Genomic DNA, 23,131 nt, shown 5'->3' with positions numbered 1-23,131 from the left:
GATATGGCAGACTCAGAACTCCTGTCTAAAAACTAAACAAAATTAATAAAAAAAGCTCCGTCACTCAGGATATCTTAGAGGATCATTCTCATTGCGGTTTGTGTGTTCCCTCGGTCTAATGTCTACTGATCTGCTGCCAGTCTCCTTACGAAACCCGACCACTGATGGATTCTCACGAATACATCCACATCATTCACTGAACACCGACCTACCCATCCACAGCCACAAGCACCCACTAATCCATCCACCCATCTATCCTTTGTCAACTGATCCTTCTCCAACCTACTGACTCATTCACATTCATCCACCCAACCATTTATCCATCCATCCACCCATCTACTCACCTACACCAAACTCACCACCCAGACCTCATCCAAACACCATATGAGCCACACCCTCCACTCACCTAGCCACTCAACGATCGACTGACTCTCCCATCTATCCACTCATCCAATTCACCCACTCATCCATCCGCTCATTCATCCACCCACCTATCCATCCACACAACAATTAAGCCAACCACCCATTCACACATATCCACACACACATCTGCTTACCATCTCCCCAGTGGAAGCGTCTGTAATTAGTTGAGCTAAGACAGCGTCAAAACCTTCTTAGCAGCCACGCGGATTTATGACAGACGCGCGCAGTTTATGATAATCCCTATGACACGTTAGGCTGCTGTCCCGTTCAGAGCGCCAACCATGAGAACTCACGACCCAGACCGAGACCTTCCCTTCTCTCTCCCCGTGTCACTTCGTCAATATTTCCTTTAATATCCAAGGTTTTTGGTGTTTTCCAGACTGAAATGCGTAGATTGTAGTAGTAGGAGGAGGAAGAAATGAGGAATGGAAGTGTGTGAGGGAGTGTAGTAGTAGAAATAGTAGTGATACTTGTAGTAGCGTTATTATTATTATTATTACTATTGTTATTATTGTTATTATTGTTAGTGTGTGTGTGTGTGTGTGTGTGTGTGTGTGTGTGTGTGTGTGTGTGTGTTGTGTTACGTGCCATGTCCGGGCTGCCCTGTGCGGGACTGCCGGCATGGTATAGAGATATATACTACTACTACTACTACTAGTGTGTGTGTGTGTGTGTGTGTGTGTGTGTGTGTGTGGTGCGTCTTCTGGGCCGCCTTGTGTGGGATTGCCTGCCAGTTATAGAGATATATAGACAAAGTACCTAGTAGTACTACTATACTATTGTGTGTGCAGGACTGCAGGCCTGGTGTAGCGATAGACTACTACTGTGTGTGCCGGATTGGTGGCCTGATATAGACAAATATAGGCTACTAATGATATAGACAATAGACAAATATAGACTACTACTACTACTACTACTACTACTACTATGTGTGTGTGTGTGTGGAGGGGTGATAGTAATAATAATAATAATAATAATAATAATAATAATAATAATAATAATAATAATAATAATAATAATAATAATAACAAATGGTTAATTTAAGCCAAACAACCTTTTGGCTGACAAGGTACATTATAAACAAGGAATTAAAAGAACGTAAGAGCAAAAAAAAAAAAATAAATAAATAAATAAAAGCAATATAAGTAAAATAAACCCAAATACACTAAAATAAAATAAGAGCGAGTCAAGTTAATATAGTGAAGGCAATAAAACTGACATTCTTATATAACAAAATGTATCATAAGAAGTGAAGCTGGATGGAATTTTTATCTTTCACATTTGTATTAAATGTTTGTTTAATTAATCAGATTGACAATGTTCTTATGCCTGTCTGAATTGACTGTTCTTATGTCTGTCTGTGCTGGAGCGGGTGGGAGTTAGGGTGTTGTGGTGATGAGCGGCACAGCGGGGAGGGGCTGCGGGAGGGTGCAAGAGATAGCGGTGCACTCGTTTGCCAAACTGCAGGGGTACTTGTTTGTAGACAGCTGCCGGGGGTTGAGCTCGGGGGTGGTGAGGGCGTCTGCGTTGTGTTGAGGCTGGATGAACAGGGCAACGATGTGTGTGTGTGTGTGTGTGTGTGTGTGTGTGTGTGTGTGTGTGTGTGTGTGTGTGTGTGTGTGTGTGTGTGTGTAACCTATTGAGCGAATGGGTGAATAAAGAAGCGAACAAGGAATGAGTGAGGGGTGGATGTGCGAACACCTGGCAGTAGGCGCGGCTGTTTCCATCAAGTCAAGCTCCTAATCCCCAAGTTTAGCGGTTCATTACGTCAAATATCTGGCGCTAGCAAAAAAAAAAAAAAAAAAAAAAAAAAAAAAAAAACTTTATTTATAACTTCATAGTATGATGGTTACCATGAATATTTACATATACGAGGCGCCTTTTTTTGTATTTATTTATTCTATTTTTTTGTCCGTCCGTTTGTCTGCCTGTGTGTGTGTGTGATGAAGGACTGATGTGCGAGTAGGTGGGTGCATGGAAAGTGGGTTGTGGTGGACAGCTAGATGGGTGGAGTTATTGATTCGTGGACGGGTGAACTGTGTGGATGGATAGGCGGACGGGTGGATGGGCAGTTGGATGGGTGAGTGGGCGGTTAGATGCGTGAATTGGTGGGTGGGTGAACTGATGTGTGGATGGATATTTGGCTGGATGGACAGATGAGTGAGTAAATAGTTAAGTCAATGTGTGTGTGTATGAAGGGATGTGTGGATGGGTAGATGCATTGATGAGTGGATAAATGGATGGATGGGTGGATTGGTGTGTGGATAAATGGATGGGATGTTATGCGGATGGAAGGAGTGAGTGAGTGATTGGATAAATGTATGGAAGAAAGAATCTAGGTATGTAGATGGGTGGATGGGGTGGTCACTGGGTGGGTAGGTGGATGAGAGGGTGAATGGTTATGTGGACAGAAGGGTCGATGGATGAGTGGGTGGCTTTGGTGGATGGGTAGATGGTAAGTGGATGAGTGGACGGGTGGATGAATGGATAGATCGATGGGAGTCAGTGGTTGATGATGGGTGGGTAAGTGGATTGGGGAGTGGTTGAGTGGATGGCCGGATGTGGTTGAATAAGTAGATGGATGGTTTGGTGAAGATTACAGCAGTGTGTGCGGATCCACGAGCTGCCTTTACGAAGCCTGTAGTCCAGACGTCTGAGGCTAGAGACATTTTGAGGACCAAGAAGGTGCAAAGAGTAAGGAGGCGTGATCTGCTGAGGCGACTCTGGACGGAGCAACTCAGACACTCCTTCACACATCAATACGCAGCCTGAACGTACCATAGATATATATATATATAGCGCGGGTATTAAACCTGGCGAAGCGGCGCGTGGGGAGTCCTCGTCTCTGCTGTCACCACTAACCCCGCGTCGCCTCCAGCCATATTATTGGTGTTTGTATCTATTCTGAGTCCCTCTCCTGCAGCTGACCGCGACCCGCCACCACCAGGCCGGGCCGTGTGGGCGTATTGATTACACTTTTTGTTGTTGTTGTTGTTTCACGGGCGGTTTATCAAGCTTTCTTCGTTTACGCTCATTAATACAGCGGCTTGGTGCTTCATTTACATACAAGTGCAGTGTGGTGTTTCTACTGTGGCTTCTGCTGCTGAAACTACAACAACTACTACTACTACTACTACTGTTATTGTTGTTGCTGCTGCTGCTGCTGCTGCTGCTGCTGCTGTTGCTGCTGCTGCTGCTACTACTACTACTACTACTACTACTACTACTACTACTACTACTACTACCGGCACTACAAACACTGTCCACAGCTTAATATAATCTCTCCTCCTCCTTCAACAACACTTCTTCTTTCTCCTCCTCCTCCTCCTCCTCCTCCTCCTCTGTTCTCTCTCCTCTCCCTCCTGCCTTCCAAAAATGATAAAGGTCATCATGTATTACTACTCGCAGGCCGCCCCCACACGCCACCCACGCGAGGCTCCAGGTGATGTGCATTCCTGATTGCCTTTCAATATCACAGGGGCTATAATGCCAATAAGAGACGCTTTCCATATTGACCTCCGCTCTGTTCCCCTTTCCAGGAGCGCCACACTTTACCCTGTCACTGTCACTTCATCTCGTGTTATTCCCTCACTGCACCATCCTATTTTCTGCACATGATCGTTTGTTTCTCTCCTCCTTGCAATTCTCGGCGCTCTAGTCTCTACATTCATCGAGTCTAACGTAAAGAGATAGTTTCCTTAAGTCTCCCATCCCTCATTCCTCTCTTCTCCATCTTCCAGCAGCTCCATTTTCTACGTTACGCTTGTTTTCTATATCCACCGCGGCAGTACCTGGGGAAAATATAATCTGCTTAAGTCTCCCTCGCCCTGTCTTTTCCCTCCTCACCCTCTCCTTTCCTTTCATCCCCACTTCTTCTAGCATTCCATCTTCTACGCTCCTCCAGTTTTCTATATTCGTCGACGCAATACCTTAGGAAAGACGGTCTTCCTTCTCATTTAGCTCTCTCCTCCTCCTCTGGTGTTAACGCTCCCCTGCATCCCCTCTTCCTTCTCCTCTCCTCTATCTCTCTGTTCCTCTTCCTTCTCTTCTTTATGTGCGAGTCTCCTATGCACTGCCCTTTTCTCCTCTCCTTCCTTAAATTTCAGTGACGCGCCCTCTCCTCTTCATCTCTAAGTCTTGCAGCATCATTACTGAGTCTTATATACACAAGAGGTTCGCCAGACTTCACTGTATGTTATTTTTTTTTGTTATTGCCAAAACTTGCACTGTCAATGCTTTAAATGTTAGTGTGTGTGTGTGTGTGTGTGTGTGTGTGTGTGTGTGTGTGTGTGTGTGTGTGTGTGTGTGTGGTTTTCGTTCCTGATTGATTGATTGATTTACTATTCCGCCGTAAATGGTGTTGTTTTTATCCGCAAATTCGATCTTATTGGTATGTAAGTGTGAGACGGGCAGGCAGACGTACACACAGGCAAACAGACAGCCAACACCTAGAGCTCTTTGTGATAAATATGGATGTGTTTATTTTTTTTTCACGTTTTTTACTTAGCACCCCCCCCCTCTCTCTCTCTCTCTCTCTCTCTCTCTCTCTCTCTCTCTCTCTCTCTCTCTCTCTCTCTCATTACTTGTACCGTGTTTATTACCTTATTACCATCACCGCAGCCGCCACCACCACCACCACTGCCACCGCCGCCCCCTCATCATCACCGAGTCTCAAGAGCATCACTTTCCTCTTTCCTCTTGGCCATCACTCTCAATTCTCTCCCCATAAAGAGGTCTGGAAACCCAAGAGGTGGTAGGATCCCAATTATCCTCCTGAGAGGCCAGAAGAGGAGGAGGAGGAGCAGGAGGAGGAGGAGGAGGAGGAGGAGGAGGAGGAGGAGGAGGAGAGGGAAAAATAAAACGAAAAGGGATGAAGAGGATTTGAAGAGAGGAAGGTCAGTGTAGAAGGGAAAAATAAACAAGAAGGTAAAAAAGACGATAAAGGGGAGAGAGAGAGAGAGAGAGAGAGAGAGAGAGAGAGAGAGAGAGAGAGAGAGAGAGAGAGAGAGAGAGAGAGAGAGAGAGAGAGAGAGAGAGGGAATAAAAAGAGTGCCTGCTTCCATTTCTATATTGATTCCAAGTTGGTAGTCGCATCTTCGAACCCTCTTCTTCTTTCCCTAAGCAGTTTCCAATCTTATGTGTGTGTTATCCAATTCTATCTTTGTTTCACCCAATCGTGTCTTTGTTTCATCCAATCCTCAGTGTTATCTTCATTCAATCCAATTCTATCATGATCTTATTCTGTTTTATCTTTCTCTTATCCATTCTCGTCTTTACCTTATTCAATCCTATTTTTTTCAATCTAATCCTGTCTCTTTTTCAGTCCAGTACCTTGTTAATTCTACCTAATCTTATCATCATTTAACCTGTTTTATCTTTAATCAATCTCGTCTTTATCCTATCTAATGTTTATTTCCAATCCTGTTTTTATTTCATCCACTACTTTGTTAATTCTACCTAATCCTTTCATTCAACTTTATTTCACTTCTATTTTTCATCTTACCAGGTCCATCCTCACTTCATCCACCCTTATATCTTCACAACACCCAACATCATCTTTATCTAACCCAATCCTTTTTTTACACCACCCAATATTATCTCATTTTCATCCCATCCTATATTCATGTAACACAATCTTATTTTTATTATACAATCTTCCATTTTTTTATGTAACTAAATTCTAAATGTATCTCAGCCTACCACTGTATTACCGAGTCCTGTCCTTACTCTATTTACTCTTACCTTACTTTCTGCCACAACAAGAAGCCACTTAGTAAGCCAAAGCCAGAGCCGCGTGAAGGTACAGGATCATCTCATTACAGTGAAAGAGCTGTGAGAGAGAGAGAGAGAGAGAGAGAGAGAGAGAGAGAGAGAGAGAGAGAGAGAGAGAGAGAGAGAGAGAGAGAGAGAGAGAGAGAGAGAGAGAGAGAGAGAGAGAGAGAGAGAGAGAGAGAGAGAGAGAGAGAGAGAGGTAAAAAATATACTTAAGTTCCCCACCTAAGGATAAAAAAAAGCAGAAAAAAATTAATGAGTGTCCTTCACATTCTCTCTCTCTCTCTCTCTCTCTCTCTCTCTCTCTCTCTCTCTCTCTCTCAAATGTCGGCATCTTCCGGAATGTAATTAATGACAACTTTCTTTTCTTCTTTCTCTCTTTCTTGGTTTATTTTTCCCCTTCGTGGTGGTGTTACGGCTCTTTTTCGAGTCATTTTCTGTGTTTTATTGTGTATTTTACGACTATGATTCTCTCTCTCTCTCTCTCTCTCTCTCTCTCTCTGGCTCTTTCGTTGTGTGTGTGTGTGTGTGTGTGTGTGTGTGTGTGTGTGTGTGTGTGTGTGTGTGTGTTTCAAAAGGCGAGATATTCAAAAGTCTACCTAAATATATATATATGTATATATTTTTTTTACTTGTTTTTGTCACCCCTTGTTTGTTTGTGTGTGTGTGTGTTTATTTTCTACCCAAATATTTTTATACACATATATTCTTAGTTTCTGCTTCCATTTACTCATACATTATTTCCGTATTGCATTACTTATTGAATGGTTCTCTCTTTTTCTTTATTTTTCTCTCACCATATTCCTTTTTTTTTTTTTACGTGTTTTCATCTACCATATTTTTATTTACTTCCATTTTTGTTTTCTTTCTCTCTCCTCGTGTTATTTGTTGCATGTTTTATTCTTTGCACTTCCAGCCGCGTGTTTGTAGTTCGCTGTTGTTTTGTTCTTCTTTATTTAGTTTCCCCCCGAACACGTTTTCTTAATCGAGTTGTTATTCGCTTATTCGATAACATTTTTCTTCTGAATTTGGTTACCGAGAGAGAGAGAGAGAGAGAGAGAGAGAGAGAGAGAGAGAGAGAGAGAGAGAGAGAGAGAGAGAGAGAGAGAGAGAGAAATGTTTATCGAGTGGAGGGGTGAGTGAGACTGAAGGAAGGAAGGAAGGAAGGAAGGAAGGAAGGAAGGAAGGAAGGAAGGAAGGAAGGAAGGAAGGAAGGAAGAAAAGAAAGGAAGGAAGGAAGGAAGGAAGGAAGGAAGGAAGGAAGGAAGGAAGGAAGGAAGAAAAGAAGGGAGAAGGAGGAGGAGGAACCGCCCGACATAGATGGTTTCTGCTTCTTCAGTGCCTTCAGCAGGAGTAACCCGATTAAACTTCCGCACCAGGAGGAGGAGGAGGAGGAGGAGGAGGAGGAGGAGGAGGAGGAGGAGGAGGAGGAGGAGGAGGTGGTGGTGGTGGTGGTGGTGGTGAGGGTGGTGGTATAATTTTAGTTATCATGCGAAGAGTTATGTCACGGCAGGAGAAAGTCTCTCTCTCTCTCTCTCTCTCTCTCTCTCTCTCTCTCTCTCTCTCTCTCTCTCTCTCTCTCTCTCTCTCTCTCTCTCTAATGTAGCCATGCCTTAGGTGTGCTAATGGTTCTCCTTACCTCTCAGTTCGTCTGCCGTATAATGGTATTGTTTCACCTGTCCCTTAATTAACCCGCGGCAGCCACCTTTTAATTAACTGCTCCACCTGCTTTCACTTTCCTCTCATTCATATACGTAAATATCCGTCCACGCCATGCATATCTCATCACACTCTTAATTAAATCACATCCAGATGACGTCTACTCCAGTATTTTTTTGTTACACTTCGTTATCTGTTACATAACTACGGTACCTTCTTGTGTAATGTTTCATCTGTGACATTTACTGCTGTATACTTTTCAGTTTAGTATAGAATTTTACAAACTTTTTTTTTTCATAATGTGATATATATTTCTGTATACCTGGTTTTGATTAATCTTTTTTTTTTCCTGTATGGTCTGGTTATTCATTTTGTGATATTTGCATTTTTCTTCGCGACACTTCTTATTATTGTGTACTGCATTCTATCTAAACATGTTCCAAGGATACAGGGGATGAGGAGTATTCCTTACGAGGCGAGACTGAAGCTGTTAAATTTACATTCTTTAGAAAGACGTAGGTTAAGAGGGGACCTGATAGAAGTCTTTAAGTGGTATAAGGGTTATAACAAGGGGGATGTAAGCGAAATTCTTAGGATCAGCAACCAGGGTAGAACAAGAAATAACGGGTTCAAGCTTGAAAAATTTGTTTAGGAAGGAGATAGGAAAAAATAGGTTCTCAAATAGAGTGGTAGATGAGTGGAACGGACTCAGTAATGTTGTTAGTGCTAGGACACTAGAGAGCTTTAAGAGAAGATTAGACAAGTTTATGGATGGGGATAACAGATGGAAATAGGTAGGTATATTTCATACAGGGACTGCCACGTGTAAGCCTGGTCGCTTCTTGCAGCTTCCCTTATTTCTTATGTTCTTATGTTCTTGTATACCTGACTTTAATTATTCTTATTTTCTATATTATCTGATCATCAACTTTATAACATTTATATTTTTCTACGTAACATTTTTTTATTGGATAATGTGCTTTATCTTAAACCATCCTTTATATTATCGAATATTAACTTTTTTTTATATAATTGCTTTAATATTTTTACTGCCAAGCATTTTATTAATTTCCTTTTTTTTTTTTTTTTTACCTTTGACGTGACATTTTTTTTCCTTTTCCCTTTCTTAATACGTAATCCAACTTTTCATGAGTTTTGTTTACATTATTAAACAAGACTACATATTTAACCCTTATTCTCTCTCTCTCTCTCTCACTCAACCTTTGTCACCCTATTTTCTCACCTTTCTCAAATAAAACCCACATTATTTCCTTACTACCTGATTACACCTGGCAATGGATTCACCTGCAATAGCCTACCTTCTATCTCCTCATTTTCCCGTCCATCTAACGCTGTCATCCACATTATGCCTCCAGCCTCTCGCTACACATCCACGCCCACACGAGCTTCATCACCCCGCCTTATCAATAAAAATCTATCGCGTTCTTTCCCCATCACCCTCCATCCTATAATTTAGCAGCATCTTATCGCCCCTTCGCTCACACACTTCACTCGATGGCAATCTGGTTTCTTTTCGTATGTCTTAATCTGCCAACCAAGCCATGCAAAGTACCCTGTTTTTCCGTTTTCTCTTTAGTTCAAGTGTTCTCTTCCTTCCTTCATCTCCTTTAGTTGAAATTTTTTATTCCCGTTTCCTTACCCTGCTGCTGTGTCTTCCACCTGCCAACTACGTCCTTCATCCCTTTAAAGTTTCCCCTATTCCCTGTCTCTCTCAGCCTCTCATCTCTTTTTTTCTCTCCTCTTCCATTTCCCTCTCTCCTCTACAGTTTCCTTGCCTCACGCTACCAACATGGCCTTGTCACCTCGCAAAGTTAATGTTTACTTTCCTTTTCTTTGTGAGTTTTCTTCTTTTTCTTCCTCCCTATACATCTTTTCTACCTATCCATCTCTTTTCTCCCATCCTCTGTTATTCGTATTCCCTTTACTTTCCCTATTTCTCATTTCCTCGTCCCCTGTCAAGGCCCTGTTATTCTATCAAGGGCGCCACTACCAACAGTTCCTCCCCCACACCCTCCCTGTCTCCCCTGTCAAGCAAAGTAACCCCTGTCTTCCCTACTCTTCCTCCTGTCCTTTTTTTTTCTCTCCTACTTTTCCCCTGCCAACTGTGCCTCTTGTCATCCCTACCAGCCAGTGCCCCCCCACGCTCCTCTTTCCCTCTTCCCCATGTAGCCTCCTTCTGCTCCTGTTCCCCACCTGCCCCCTTCCCTTTTTTTCCCTCCCCCCACAGGCTCCCCGCGCCTCTCTTGCTCCCCCTGTCTCTGGTGCGGGCGTGTCAAATACTGAATCGGGAGTGGCGGCAAATATTGACTCTGGGATCAGGTTCACTATTGCTCCAGATGGCGGAAGACTGATGCCAGCTGATTGCAATGTGTGTAGGGACGCGGTGTTGACTCGGGTTTTAGCGAGGGCTCCCTTACTTGCTTACTGACTGCTCTTGTTTCGCTCATTTGTGTTAATTCACGTTATCTTTTTTAATGTTATGTACAGTTATCCCAGTCAGTAATGCCCCCCAAAAATTTGTAAATCTGTAAATTTCAACTGTACATGAAGTATTTTAGCGTGGGTTTCCTTACTTGCTTACTGATTAGTTTCCTTTCGCTTATTGTGTTAATTCTCGTTATTTTTAATGTTATGTACAGTTAGCCAAACAAGTGATGCCAAAATGCTTAGTAAACCAGTAAATTTCACCTGTACTCGCACATGAAATATTCCTAGCGTGGGTTCCCTTACTTGCTTACTGATTTGTTTCGTTTCGCTAAATGTGTTAATTCTCGTTGTCTTCTTTAATGTCATGTACAGTTAGCCAAACAAGCGATGCCAAAATGCTAAGTAAACCAGTAAATTTCAACTGTACATGATATATTCCCAGTGTAGTCTCCCTTGCCTGCTTAATGGTGGCTTTTATTATGCTCACTGTGTTAATTTTCATTTCTATTGTCTTCCTAACGCTATTTGCATCACCACAAACAAGCGGTGCTGAGAATTCCAGAAAACGCCTTGAAGAATATTGCATTACTATTTGCAACAACTCTACACGAAATGCTTTTCCGGAAATCTTCCTTTGTTGTCTGTTCTTGTTTCCACGATTTCTTTCTTTATTGTTATCTTTTAGTGTAGTTAATATTTTTGTGCCTTACGTACAGCAGATCAAAAGTGGTGATGTCATATTGCGCAAAAAATTGGACAAAAAAACACCAGATAAATAACTACTGAAAGGATAGCAAAAACACCCCGCTCCCCCCACACAGACCAGCTACACCACCTCCAAACACCCCCAACACCGTAGCTCCACGAATCCCCTCCCCGGTTCTTGGTGTCTGAGGAGCTCTTACCATGAAGCCACTCACGAGTCCATGTATAAATTTGTTCTTGATTTATAGCCTCAATATTCAGTGGGCGTCGTGACAACTACACACGTGGAATAAGTAAAGCGTCCCTCACTCCCTTACCAAATGGAGCAGTCTGGGTGATTTGTGGTAATATTCCTGACGCACAAAAGAGGCAGTGATTTATGCATGAAATTCGAGGTTAAAATGCATCGGAAAACCTTTTTTTTGCCATAATTATCCAACATTTGTTACCTCATGTTTGACAGTGTAGATTATCTTAAACAGCCTCGTTAAGCCAACATATCTGCCGGTGTTTGTTCTCTCCTGTGTGTTTTTTTGTCTTTTTATGATTCCTCCTAACTATTTTTTTTATTTCTGGAGGGAGTTTAAACTTTTTCCCTTGCTTACTTTGGAATTTGTATCAGAGTTCATTATGTTTTCGTCAACTAGCTATTACTATTGATATTAATACTACCATTATTGTCTGTGTGTGTGTGTGTGTGTGTGTGTGTGTGTGTGTGTGTGTGTGTGTGTGTGTGTGTGTGTGTGTGTGTGTGTGTAAAGAGCAAGTCGAGGAATGTCTGTCAGAGTGTGCGTGGCGTGCAACTTGCCAAGGCTGATTTTTTTTTCTCGCTCTTTTTTCACGTTGTGTGTTCGACGTTTTGCGCGTCATGCAAGAAGTAGCGGCAACACGGAAGGGACAAGTCACACACACACACACACACACACACACACACACACACACACACACACACACACACACACACACACACACACACACACACACACACAGGGATATAAATAGAAGGTAACCAAGGCAGGTGAGGAGAACACGACCACCTACACCACCACCACCACCACCACCACCACCATCACCACCACTACCACCACCATCCCTGCCACCACCACAACACCCACACTCCTTATCAGTGTAGATCGAAAGATACCATAAAGAGCCTCTAGACTACACCCACGCTACACTCAGACTACACACTCTCCAAAGTTCAAAGTGATGCTCCTCCCACACACACACACACTCCACAATCTCTCTCTCTCTCTCTGTGTGTGTGTGTGTGTGTGTGTGTGTGTGTGTGTGTGTGTGTGTGTGTGTGTGTGTGTGTGTGTGTGAGTGACTTAGTTCCAAAGTTTCCTTTAATCTGCCCAACACGGGAGGAGATTAGATGAGAGAGAGAGAGAGAGAGAGAGAGAGAGAGAGAGAGAGAGAGAGAGAGAGAGAGAGAGAGAGAGAGAGAGAGAGAGAGAGAGAGAGAGAGAGAGAGAGAGAGAGAGAGAGAGAGAGAGAATGTTATCCAGAAAAGGACCAAGCCTTTGTATCTGTGTGTGTGTGTAATTCACTACGGTCGTCTGCTGGTCAGCCGGTTAGCCATTTCCCTACGAAACGAGCGTGAGCTCATAACGACCAATCTTCGGGTATGTGATTACTGCGTATATACAAATAACAAAAAGCGTAATAAAATAAAATAAAATATATACATTAAGTAAGAAAAAAATAAACATACAAGATAAAATAAAACATGCAAAAATAGACCACATCTCCCAAAAATAACTTCAAACCAAACACTAGTCTGGGAACTAATTACAAAGACGCTAACAAACTTAAATTTCACGGCTATTTACTGCAAAGTGGAGCCTTGCACATAGCCCGGAGCCACATACTGTCGCGCCTCCCTTACTTACACTCTCATATATTCATTTCACACTTCAACTCGTGAATTACGGGGACAGAAACAGCCCATTTATTCACCTGAGGGGCTTGCTCAGTTATTACACGTCCTTTTTTCACAATTTTCCTTTCTTTTTAGTCAGTTTAGTGTATACAGCCGTGAGTAACAGCCGGGTAAGTTTCTGCACTCATTTCCACTGTGTCTTGAGTGTTTCAGTAGTGCTAGATGATCTGATCCGCTTGCATTCAATCAGTAAAGTATTTTTTTTTATGTAGGAAGGACACCGGCCAAGGGCAACACAAATCTAATAAAAAAAAAAAGCCCACTGAGATGCCGGTCCCGAATAGGATCCGAAGTCGTGTTGGATTTTAAGTATGTAAAAAGACTGAAGATAGAGAGAGGGACGCAAAAGACAGAGGAAGTGAGCGGGACGGGTTAGTACTTTCCTTTAATCGTAGGTGAGCTGATCTGCTTGTATTCTGTCAGTAATGTAGTTGTATAGGATTTTCAGTGTGTAAGAGGACTGAAGACTGAGAGAGGAACACAAAACACAGGGAGTGAGTGGGACAGGTTATTGCTCCTCTGTCCACGGCTGTGCCACGTGATAAAGCGTGATTCAGAGGGGGGTGCTTTCCATATTTTCCCCCTTTTTGTGTTATTTTTCCCCTCTCGTTCTGCCTGTTTGTCATTATCCTTTTTCTCTATTTTCCGTCACTTTTTTGAGTAAATGTGCATAATAATAATAAATTGATAAACAGATACCATGTCGTCTGTTCGTTTCATATATGCTCTCTCTCTCTCTCTCTCTCTCTCTCTCTCTCTCTCTCTCTCTCTCCCCTTGCTAGTCTGCGCACTTCGACACATCCGCAATGGTATGCTGGCGACAGGTGCGTTGAGTCTGGCAGGAGGAGGAGGAGGAGGAGGAGGAGGAGGAGGAGGAGGAGGAGGAGGAGGAGGTAAAGTGGTGGTAGATGAAGTCTTTTACGTGTAGTAGAGAGAAGAGTGGTGGTGATGATGTGCGGGAAGGCAGGGAGGGGAGGAAGGGAGAAAGAGGCGCTGAGGAAGAGGACTGCAGGAGAGAAGAGAGAAGAAGAAGAAGAAGAAGAAGAAGAAGAAGAAGAAGAAGAAGAAGAAGAAGAAGAAGAATCACAAGAACAAAAATAACGGCGGCAACAACAACAACAACAACAACAACAACAACAACAACAACAACAGCAACAACAACAACAACAACAACATGAATAACAAAGCGGTGAATAAAAGAAAGTATATATAAACGAATAGAAAAAAAAAAACAGGCGGAAGAAGAAGAGGGAGTAGAGAAAACCAGGTAAACATGAGGAGGAGGAGGAGGAGGAGGAGGAGGAGGAGGAGGAGGAGGAGGAAGAGGCAACCCCTTCTTTGATCGATTTGCCATTTTGTCCTATTTTCTTTCCCTCGTGTCCTCGTCTTTTTCTTATTTTTTCTCTCTATTTTCCTCCCCCAGGCTGTCTGGTTCTCGTAGTAACTCTTGGTGACCACTCGTACACGTCACGAGGAGGAGGAGGAGGCGGAAGAGGAAGAGGAAGAGGTGGAGGAGGAAGAGGAGGAGGAGGAGGAGGAGGAGGAGGAGGAGGAGGAGGAGGAGGAGGAGGAGGAGGAGGAGGAGGAGGAGGAGTATTCTTAAGGACAAAGAAAAAAATATATTTATGGACAGAAAACCAAGGATTTGTACAATTATTATTATCATTATTATTAGAAGTAGAAGTAGTAGTAGTATTAGTATTAATAGTAGTAGTAAAAAAAATATGAAAAAAAGCAAAGAAAAAAAGTGAAATAAAATTGCAGAAAAGTAAGAAGCACAGAAAACACACCAAAGGAAGAAAAAAAAAAAAAACCACAAACCAGCTAATCGCAAAATGGAAGAAAAGAAGAAGCGCAAACATGAGAAGAAATACAAGAAAGAAGAATGACAAGAACCAATAAAATAAATCCTCTGCAAAGGAAGACAGAAACAAAAGAAAAGATAATGCAAGGAAAAATGACAAGCAGTAAGAGACTTTCCTCGTATTTGTTTTATTTTCTGTTGTTCTCTTTGACTTCTCTTCACAATGTTGCAAATAACAAAAACACACAAAAAATAGTTAGAATATATAAATGAAAAAAAAAAGACAAATTGATAAAAATCTTAAGTTCTTTCCTCAATCTTCTTTGTTTTCACTTTTTATATGTATTCTTTTTTGAATTCTAAGAACGCCTGAGACAAAAAAATAAATAAATAAATAAAAAAAATAAAAACTTTAATATATTGCATACGTTCACCTTTTCGTTTCACATTTTCATTAATTTCTTACATAATCACTGAGAAGAGAAAGAGAGAGATAGATAGAGAGAGAGAGAGAGAGAGAGAGAGAGAGAGAGAGAGAGAGAGAGAGAGAGAGAGAGAGAGAGAGAGAGAGAGAGAGAGAGAGAGAGAGAGAGAGAGAAATAACATCTATACGATACTCAAATGAGCTCTCTCTCTCTCTCTCTCTCTCTCTCTCTCTCTCTCTCTCTCTCTCTCTCTCTCCCGCGTACACGTTTCATTACTTTTTCACGAGCGTGGCTGAGGAACGGGGAAAATGTGGTATTTCATCCTCAGCGTCCCACCCTGCGCCTCTCGCTCGCTCGTCTCCGCCACCACTCAATGGCATCATCACGCCGCTGACCCCACTAACGAGCACCACTCATTTCAGAATATACCAAAATAATTACTCCTAAACTCCCGCTCCTCAAGGCGAAGAAGTAAAGCAGTTTTTTTTTTTTTTTTTTTTTTGAATATCGAAATGAATGTCGTAAATGCTTGGTGTGTTTTTATTATTATTTTTTTTATTTATACACTCGTACATACTTATGGCAGGAATTCACGTTTTTATTTCTTATATACACCTATTTATTTATTTAGTTACTTTCCTTTTTTATTTATTTATTTTTTTTGGTATTGCAATATTTTAATACTTTATTTCCTTTATCTTTATCCCCTTTATGTCCATACAAAGGCGTTAATTTGTTTTACTTTTTGTTTTTATTTATTCATTTTTTTGTAAGGAGATTTCGTTATCTTTCCTTTCTTTACCTGGTGGTGGTGGTGGTGAGTAGTAGTAGTAGTAGTAGTAGTAGTAGTAGTAGTAGTAGTAGTAGTAGTAGTAGTAGTAGTAGTAGTAGTAGTCGTAATTATTGTTGTTGTTGTTGTTGCATCATTATTATGCTCCACACAAAAAGTAGAATAAGTGTTCTAATATCGCCAGGAATGATGAATTAGTGAATCAGTTGAACATGTAAGAGAAAAAACAATAGAAATAAATAATTAAAACACACAAAACCTGTTTAAAATCACTGAATAATGTAAAAAAAAAATCACACAACAATTAAATAGTAAAAAAAAGAAAAAAAAATCATTTATATATGAATAAATAATGTCCATTTATATATAAGAATAAGAAACAAATAAATATAACACCTTCACCGAAATTACCACTTAGATAACCACATGAGCATAAATCATCACATATAAAATAAAATCAACCTTAAACACCAATATTAAAAAAATAAATAAATAAATAAAATAATAATAATAAATAACAGATATAAATCACCAAGCAGTTATGATTCAGACGGGATAAGAAGTCCAGTAACCTCCTACACTCACCTCCATCGAAATGAGAGCATCAGCTGAACAGAACACTAAATTAACACAACACAATGGAAGAGAGGACGGAAAGTTGCTGGACTTGTAACCCTGACTATACTGTAGAAGCCAGGCACGTATCCTCACCAGAGCCAGCAGAGAGAGACGCACCTAGAGGACAGAATTATAAAGGTGACGAGTCTTACCTTTATCTAAGCCGGCCAGTGGGTCAGCGGGTTCGCAAGTGACGGAGGAGCGTGAGTTGTGGGAGGCAAAGGGGAACGCTCCTATTATCCTGGTGCCCTTGATGTGCCTTGTGACTTCCAGACGATAATAGTGATGGACTGCGCTACTTTGGGTGCGTTCCTTTCTTCGGCGTCTAAATGCAAGCTGCTTAGCCTCAGTGTTATGAATTAAGTCCTCTCCTGATGTTTTCAGTTGGAATGTCTTAGTTTTTTGTCAGTTTTTTGTTGGAATGACGTTAATTTGAAGTCTTTCAGCGGGAACAAGCAGCCATTACAGATTTTTTTCTTCCAATTATCATTCTAGGATTTCCTTTTCTGAATGAAATTAATTATGCTTGTTTTCTGCGACAAGCTCATGTGTACTATTAATGTTTAACCTCAAAGTTCACATATCATAGTCGCTTATCAGTTTCTGCATATGAATTATTGAGTCTCAAGGTCACTCACTAGAGAACGCAGCACCACACGCTCTTTGGGGTCTTTTGGTTTTTTAAGGCCGGTATTATTTTCTTTTTGTCCGTTTCGCAGTCTTCCGATCCCCAAAGTTTACATGTCCAACCACAAGATCAAGCTAAACAACACGACAGTACCAAGTCTCTGCGTCCCAGGCGGTGCGTCGCGAAAAGGGCGTTCCCAAGGGTAGTGTTCCGAGGTCCTTCAGTTCTTCTGCTGCTGCTCCTCCTCCTTCTCCTCCCTCAGACCTTCACGAATCGAGGCCAGGAATGCACTTAAGAGATCACATTTATAACATTTTAGTAAGGAGGTCACATTTTTAAGATTCTCGTTTTCTTCTTTCCTTCCAGGTTGAGGTGAATACTGGAGGTGCAGACTCAGGCGTCAAGTCAGTCCCTGCACCCGTGATGACTTATTGATGGGGTACCTGACGAGTGCACAGCAAACTAGGTCATGCTGAGTCAGGTCAAGGTCATGGGGAGGAGGGACTCAGGTGCAAGATCAAACCCCCCCAGCGCTACCTTGGCCTGATCTGCAGTGACTTAGTGAGTGAGGGCACAAGCAGGCTGCCTCTCAAGTGTCTGTTCCACGGTGGATACAGACTGCTTACCACCTGAGCACCTGAGAACACCTGTCGAGCCTTCCTTTACCTGTTCTCCAGTAGCCACGTTACCAGGTGAAGCCGCCCCCTCCCCTGGTCCCAGCAGCCCCGGGGATCAGAAACACCCAGGGGACCCACTGCAAAGGTTTTGAAGGTGAAGAAAAGGGGGTGAAGAGGAACGAGCGGCGGGGAGCGACACGTCTGCTCACTCCGGGCTCACGCCACGCACTGAGGCACTCTCAATACACAGGTGCCGCGCCTGCCACCCCTCACACCAGCACCTGCCTCATCCCTCACACCACCTCACCTGCCTCACCTTACTGCTCACCTGGACTCAATCCCTCCTTACTTACCCTCCTTTCCCTCCCCCCATCTCCCACACCTTCCAACAGCCTTCCTAGTACGACCCCCATTATTCCTACTCTGCGGCCTTCTGCTCGCCCTGCCTCGCTCTGTCTCACGGGAACGCCAAAATATTCCAGGGATCGATAAATTTTAGGATCCGTAACCCATGGACAACTTATTCTCCCTTCCCTCGCCGCCTCGCCGGAAACCCGAGGGCGCGGCCGGGAAACCTAATCTTAGTGAGGCGCGTGTTGTGAATTCCTCGCCGCCAAAACGAAGCCATTAATAAAATAATCAATCATCAACGACATCAGATTTACCGAAGGGTCGCGTGTTTGTTATGACTTCGGCCAGCGTTGCCAAGTCATCCACACCGCTGCAGTGTTGCCGCCAGCGTGATAAAGGGCGTGAGGTGTGAGGTGGTGGATGGTAACACTGTGGGCTTAGTGGACACTGGGACACTGCGACACTTACTCACTCACTGCCTGGCCAGCCTTTGCTTCGCCTGTCGCATTCTCGCTCCACACCGCGCCACAACCCCGTAAATCCACGTCACTTCTGCATGCCGTGAGTTCGCGACACACAAACACACACACACACGCACACACACACGACAGAGAGAGAGAGAGAGAGAGAGAGAGAGAGAGAGAGAGAGAGAGAGAGAGAGAGAGAGAGAGAGAGAGAGAGAAAGTGGTGGTAAACTTGTTTGACATCGAGAAAAAAAAAAGTGACGGGAAATTTTACTTTTACACACACACACACACACACACACACACACACACACACACACACACACACACACACACACACACACACACACACACACACACACAGCAGCAGCATCCCCTCTGAAATAGCCTAACTTTCTCTCTCTCTCTCTCTCTCTCTCTCTCTCTCTCTCTCTCTCTCCTCTCTCTCTGAAACTCATGAAAAGGAAAAATAAAAAAATATATATCAAAAACAAAACACTCCATCGACAATGCATACAACACCAGGTAAAGCAAAACAAACACACACACACACACACACACCACACACACACACACACACACACACACACACACACACACACACACACACACACACCAAAGAAAAAGAACATATACAATAAAAAAAAATTAAACATATACTGCAATAAAAAAGTTAAACAATGAAAAGAAAAAAACAGGTGCAATGAAACGATGAAACGAAACAGATGAAAAAAAAAACAAGTGAAAAGTGGAAATGCAATAAAAAAGTAAAGTAGATGTAATGAAAAAAATGAAACAAAACTAAAGCAGGTCCAGTTCAGAAGCAAAACAAATGTAAGAAAGGAAATCAAAGTGCAATTCTAAATTAAGACAAGTGGAATAAAAAAAAAACATCAATACAGAGAAAAAAATGTAAAAAAGTATAGATGATAAAAAGCAAAGGAAATAAGAACAGTGTCACTATCAAGAAAAGAAATAAAATAAACCTTTAAAAAAAAAGATGTAAGAAATAAGGATGAAAAATTAATGAATATACGGTAACGTAAAATAAAGACCAAAGGGAATGAATAGGAAAAAAAAAAGTTTGGAGATAAATAAAGATAATAAAAAAAAATAACCAAGGCCAAAAATAATAATAAAAAAGAATTTGTCTCAAGAAACAAGTGCGAATAAAAAAAAAGACTAGACAAAATCAATCATAAATCTGAATAAAAAATAGCAGAACATGGAGTTGAAGTTCAAGGACACAAAGAAAACAAACAACATGAACTAGAATGACGCAAAGGAACATACACGCACACACACACACACACAAAAAAAAATAATAATAAATAAATAAATATATAAAAAATAAATAAATAAATAAAAACAAGTAAAAAGTAAATAAATAAAAACAAAAAAATAAAATAAAATAAATAAATAAATATAAATAAAATAAATAAATAAATAAAATGAAAAAAATATCGGTAAAATCAAGAAAAAAATAATGCACAATAATAATAATAATAATAATAATAATAATAATAATAATAATAATAATAATAATAATAATAATAGGGAAGAAGACGAACGTCGACAACAACAACAACAACAACAACAACAACAACAACAACAACAACTACTACTACTACTACTATTATTACTACTATGATCATTGCTGTTCTTTTACTAATGTTTCCAATACGACAACAACAACAATAACATCAACGACTACTACTACTACTACTACAGAAACATCCAAATAGCACAGAAACACACACCACACACACACACACACACACACACACACACACACACCACACACACACACAGTCGATTAGTGAAATACGTGGCCGCGAGTCCTTCATGATGAAGGGACTGAAGAAGAGTCCAGAAATACCGCCAGTGACCCTCCCTACAGCCTTGACCTTTCCCCCCCCCCCCCCCTCTCTCTCCTCTCTCTCCTCTCTCTCTCTCTCTCTCTCTCTCTCTCTCTCTCTCTCTCTCCTGGCAGTCAGTGAGATTATTCTGGTCTGTAGCTTCATGGATATCCCTGTGTGTGTGTGTGTGGTGTGTGTGTGTGTGTGTGTGTGTGTGTGTGTGTGTGTGTGTGTGGGCTAATTTGGCAAGCTCATTTCTGTGTGGTGTGAACTTGCGCATGAATGTGATAATTAGGACACGCACACGCACACACACACACACACACACACACACACACACACACACACACACACACACCACAGTATTACGCTAAAGTCGTGAGCAATTTTCTTTTTTTCGTGGTTCACTGTTATTTTATATATATTTTGCCTTCGTATTGGATAAAAGCAGTATAAGAGTGTATGGTTAGATTACACGTTGTTCTGAGTGTGTGTGTGTCTAGGGGTGGGTGGGTGGACGCGTACCCGAATATTGTGCTGCATTTCTACCTACGAAGGAAGAGAATACGAAGAGAATCCTTGCGTTGCATCGTTACGGCTTTAAAGTGCTGGAGGAATGCTGGGTGTTGCACTGCGTTACAGCGTGGTGGTGGTGGTGGTGGTGGTGGTGGCGGCGGTGGTGGTGGTACAGTAGGTCGTGTTTCAAGGGTTTAGTGAACAGTGGTTAAATTGTAGACAGCTCATCCCTCCATTAACAGCAGCCCGCAGCACAGTGGCAGACCCGCGGCGCTGTAACTCACCAGGGCGCCACTGCAGCACAATAACACCTCTGCGCTACAACGTAACACCTCTGCAGAACAACAGAACAAGGGCAGGAGTGCAGAAGAAGACCACTGCAACGCAAGAACACCGGTGTTAAAAAGAACAGCAGTGCGGGACGAGAACGCCATGGACGAACAAAAGTAATATAAGAACACTTCCGCTTAGATAACGAAGAACACCGCAGAACTACGTCATAACTACAAGGAAAAAAGAGGATTTCTTCAGTAAAAAAAAAAAAAAAAAAAAAAAAAAAAAAAAAAAACAGCAAGAAATACAAACACACCGCAAAAATAACACCAGATACAAACAAAAACTGAGAATCACAAACACACACACACAAAAAAAAAAAAAAAAAAAAAGATAGGGGGGCTAGGTAAAATCAAACACCAAACAAGGACAATAGGAACACACACAAAAAAGAAAAAAAAAAAAAAAAAAAAAAAAAAAAAAAAAAAAAAAAAAAAGGCTACGTAAAAAAACCAAACACTAAGAAACACAAACAACACAAAAATGACGCTACTTAGGTGCAAATAAACACCAGGCCAGGCAACACAGGCCAACACAGACAGCCGCACACCTCAGCCTCTCCTCTCCACTCATTATGTGTCACAATTTCACAAACTCCCTAACAATGAATCTCTGTAATCCGCAACGATCCTTTTCTCCCCTCTTCCACTCCCCTTGTTGCTTCCCTTTCTCCCCTCTCCCTATCCCCTATTTCCTGTCCCTTCCCTTTTTAGCCCCTCTCCCCATCTCTCCCCATTCCTTCTCTTATGAATGTCCACGATTTTGACCCTCAACTCTTCTTTATTCTTGTTATTTAACTTTTTTCACCCTTTTCCTCAATCTTCTTCTCCTTCAACCCTTTCCTTCCTTCCAATCTCTTCCTGGTTTCCTCTCATTCCTTTATTTTACCTTCTATTTCTCTCATTTTTTTCCTGATTTTCCTTCCTCCCTTTTTCCTCCCTTTCACCTCCTCCTCCTCCTCTCCCCTCATTTGCTATCTCCCTCAGCCTTCATTTCCCCTCTCCCTATCCTCACATCCCTACACTCACCTTGCCTCTCCTCCCCCCACATACCTTTGCCTCCCCTACCCCCCTAATCTCCCCTCTCTGGCTATTTAACTTCGCCAAAAAAGGGAAATATAGGTCGCGTGTTTTTGTCTTGTGAAAATTGGACCATAATTTTCCCCTCTTGAGACCCGCCGAGCCCTGGCCACGATTGGGTTCCCCTTAACTTCCCCTTAACTACTCTTACCTCCCCTCATTCTCCTCCTCCTCCTCTTCCCTAACTCTCTTCTTGTTACTCTACTTCCTCTTCTCTCCCTTCCTGCTTTCCTACTTCATCTCATTTGTCCCCTCTTCTCCTCCACCTCCTCCTCCTCTCCTCTTTCTCTCCTTTTGTTACTCTGCCTCCTCTTCTCCTTCCCTTCTCTTCTCCCTTCCTCCTTACCTACTTCATCTTATTTCCCCACTCTTCTCTTCCTCCTCTTCTGCTTCATCTCCTATCTCCTTCTTTCCTTCACCTTTTCCTTTCTCTTACTCCTCCTTTTCTTTGCTTCTTATGTTCCCACTCGTTTATTCCCACTCTCTTCTTCATCATGCTTCCTCTCTCCTCTTCGCTAGCTTCCTTCTCTCTCCCTCCTCCCGTGCCTTCCTCCAGCCTCCCCTCTTCTCTCCACTCCGCTCCTCCAGATTCCTGCCCGGCTTCCCCTCTTCCAGGACCCCTCTGAGAGTAAGACACGCCCATACTAACACCCCACTCCCCTCATCTCTTTCTCTCTCTCTCTCTCTCTCTCTCT

The 23,131-nt window shown here is 42.1% G+C and overlaps 1 protein-coding gene across 4 annotated transcripts in view; it reads right to left on the bottom strand.

Annotated features, from left to right (window-relative positions):
* LOC135112098 (dipeptidase 1-like) overlaps positions 1-23,131 on the bottom strand; it is a 155,628-nt gene that overhangs the window by 126,958 nt on the left and 5,539 nt on the right. Inside the window, exons 1-2 of one of the 4 annotated variants that reach the window (XM_064026060.1) lie at positions 17,884-18,073; positions 16,742-17,507 (exon numbers count right to left, since the gene is read on the bottom strand). The exons of 1 other annotated variant lie outside the window; for it this stretch is intronic. The gene's annotated coding sequence lies outside the window, so the exon portion shown is untranslated. Of the gene's footprint in view, positions 1-16,741; positions 18,074-23,131 lie in introns of those variants that run through there. 2 more of the 4 variants (XM_064026061.1, XM_064026063.1) reach the window with 2 other exon arrangements.

Source organism: Scylla paramamosain, chromosome 23, assembly GCF_035594125.1.
Source record: "Scylla paramamosain isolate STU-SP2022 chromosome 23, ASM3559412v1, whole genome shotgun sequence".
Taxonomy (NCBI): domain Eukaryota; kingdom Metazoa; phylum Arthropoda; class Malacostraca; order Decapoda; family Portunidae; genus Scylla; species Scylla paramamosain.
The sequence above is the reverse complement of the archived record's forward strand: the minus strand, read 5'-3'. Positions and strand labels throughout refer to the sequence as shown.